Here is a 3,161-nt window from a genome sequence, read left to right as displayed (position 1 = left end):
GGTTTAGGGGGCAGCCGTGAGTGAGGTGGGTCTTTCTCAGGTGGCTGCTTCCCATAATGCAGCAGCAGAAGCAATGACAGCCAGGTAAGTGGCAGTCATGGATTGGGAGGCGGTGGTGTTGTCATCAATGGTGGGAGCAGCAGGAGCCTGAACCACACCAAGCTAGGACGCCATGGGACAACAGTGTGGAAAAGTGAATCAGCAGAGAGGAGAGGGCTAGTAGGTCTGGCTCAGCAACAGAGCACGTGCAGCAGCAAGGGGCAATTCTGCTGGCTGCAGGGGTCTGCTTTGCAGTCATGTTCCCCGCACTGAAAGGCCAATAAAATAGATGCCAGGCAACTTTCTCTGGTTATAGCTGTTGTAGGAACAACCTTATTGCAGTGGAGGCAGACAATTACCAATATGTGAGAGCATATTCATGGTTATTGAGCAAAAGATTGGCTTAGCAATCAGAGATGCAAAAGGCTATTGTAAGGTAACAGCATGTAGTTCAGTTCTCTTTTAAATGGTTAATTTTAGAGTGCAGACCTTCGTAGCTAAGAAATGGTCTGGGTCTCTACACTGTGAGCCTGATACTCTATTCACTATGTCATATCACCTCTCTCTAAAGTACTCCATAAATACTAATTAGTAGTAGTAGTAGTAGTAGTAGTATGTTTATCAGTTATGTATTGTGAGAAATAAAATCTTTTTTTAAAAAAAATAGGATTCTCACAATGGATTCAAGTTGTTACTGAATTCCTGTTGAGGACACTATGATCTATTTTGGCATGAACATTCATGAAGTGATAAGAAACAGCAAGGTTTGGAGTAGGGTTGGGGGGAAATTCGATTCAGTGTGCATTTAAAGCCAGCTTCATCAAATCTGCACTTACCGGAAAAACATGAGAACTAAAGCCATCCTTCGAAATTTGAACTTATCCAAAATGCTGAAGAATTTTCATGCGGATTTTTTTTAAAATGCAAATTACTGCAGAAATGTGGAGAACTGAATTTAAGATCAGAAAAATGAGAAACAGAGAAATGGAATTGACAGATCATTCCATCCTTAGTCTCGAGTGGTCAAGAACTGCATTGTGTCTCTCTCCAAGCTAGTTCATGTATCTAACAAAGGAGGTGTTGCCTATGAAATTTAAATGTATATGTGCTAGCTGCTGTAGAAGGACAACAGACTTTTGACCTATGCCAAATACAAGATATCACCACTCTTCTGGACCATGGTATTTTTTGCAACTCCGATCTTACAAGAGACATATTGGAATGCTAACTGTTATTTTATAGATTATTTCAACCAGGATTTAACAGTATAAAAAACTGCCAGTCATGGCTATGAAAACCAGGTTTAGATGTTTAAAACCACAGCCAATACCTGCCCATTAGCTACCGGGTTAAGATCAAGGTTCTAGCTTTGGTGTACAAAACTCTATACAGCCTGGGACCGAGATACCTGAAAGATCATCTTACCCCCCATATACCCAGGTGATCACTACGCTCTGTAGGTGAGGGCCTTCTGCAGATACCATCTTATCAGGAGGTCCATTCCACACAAAATAGGAAGCAGACTTTTAGTGTCATGGCACCTACCCTTTGGAATTCCCACCCCTTAAATATTAGACAGGCGCCTTCTCTGTTATCTTTTCAACGCCTATTGAAGACCTTTCTCTTTCAACAAGCCTTTTAAGTAGAGACCTTATCCCAGTCTGCATCTGTGTTGGAATTGTTTTAAAAGATGCTTTTAAAGCTTTCTCTAATTTTTTTTTTATTTTCATAAACGAAATATAAACATAACCAACAAAATAAACCCAAAATATTACATTATGTAGATCACAATCATATTGCTTGTAAAGATTACATTTTGATTATCCAAAGTGAATTATTACTGCAATTTTAATTCATACATTAATACTGTTCCCTTTCTTTTCCTTTCCTGCCGGAGTTTTGAATATCATTTCTATCCTTTCATTTATTGGACCATTTAATAATAGTGCCATATCCATGTGTATGCCATTGGCAGCGGGATCCTTATATATTGTAGATTTATATAATTGATAAAATCATACCATACTGAAATGAAATTAGTCTCTTTACTTTATCTCTTGCTCTCTTTAAATCATCTGTTAGTTTTTCGAGGAAAGCTATATCCTAAACTGTTTTATACCAAGAATCTATATTTGCTCCTTTAAGGTCTGTCCAAGATTGTACAATAGTAATCCTTGCTGCTGCTAACAAAAAACTTGCCAACTTCTTATTTTTAATGTCAAGATCTTCATTCAGAAATAAATTCAATATTACTAATTGAGGTGTCAGTGTAATTTTTTGTTGGGTTAGCTGGTATTGCACAGTGGGGAGGAAAGCCTGGCTGGGACTCCAGAGTCTGTGAGTTCAGTTACAACAACAATCTTTATTGCTTAGTCAACAGACCATTGCAAAACAAAACTAAGTACAAAACATAAAACATATACTTTAAAATGGGTTATATCAATCAATACATATATTAAGGACAGTGCGCAGATTTATGGTATCTGACCTCCATGGCCAGGTTCAGAAATTTGGCCACTTGAATGGTAGTTGCTTTATCAGAGCCCTCGAGGAGGGCTGATGGAAGAGCAACCTGGGAGCAGCCTGGGAAAGATTGCAAAATGGGGTGTAAAAGATCTTTTCTGGCCCCGTCATAGAATCTACAATTAAACAGGATGTGTGATACCATCTCCACTTCAGACTTGTCACAGGGACAGTATCTGTTGTTCCTCGGGATTTTATCATACCTGCCTGATGACTCAAGAGCCAGTGTTTTTAAGAAAAATGCACAGAAGAGAAACTACATGTTACAAGGCCTAGAGAAGTTACATGCCCTGCTGAAGCTTATCAGCAAGAATACGTGCTGGGAAGCTGGTGTGTGATGGCTAGCTTGGAATGCAGATATGGGTGGAGAAATTAATGTGCTGGGTGCATAAGAAATGATGGGCATGCATAAGTTAGAAGATGAACCAATGGAAAGGTGGCAGGATGGCATTAGGGGGCCAATTAGAATGTGTCATGAATTTTTGCTTCCATTGTATAAAAGTGTAGCACCCCCCCATAAGGGGTGTGCTTGTTTTGCGAATTATCACCTTGCACCTCTTCTGGCCAGAATGAAATAAAGCTTGTTGGACCCTTCAACC

Source organism: Rhineura floridana, chromosome 10, assembly GCF_030035675.1.
Source record: "Rhineura floridana isolate rRhiFlo1 chromosome 10, rRhiFlo1.hap2, whole genome shotgun sequence".
In the NCBI taxonomy this organism is placed as follows: Eukaryota; Metazoa; Chordata; class Lepidosauria; order Squamata; family Rhineuridae; genus Rhineura; species Rhineura floridana.
The sequence above is the reverse complement of the archived record's forward strand: the minus strand, read 5'-3'. Positions refer to the sequence as shown.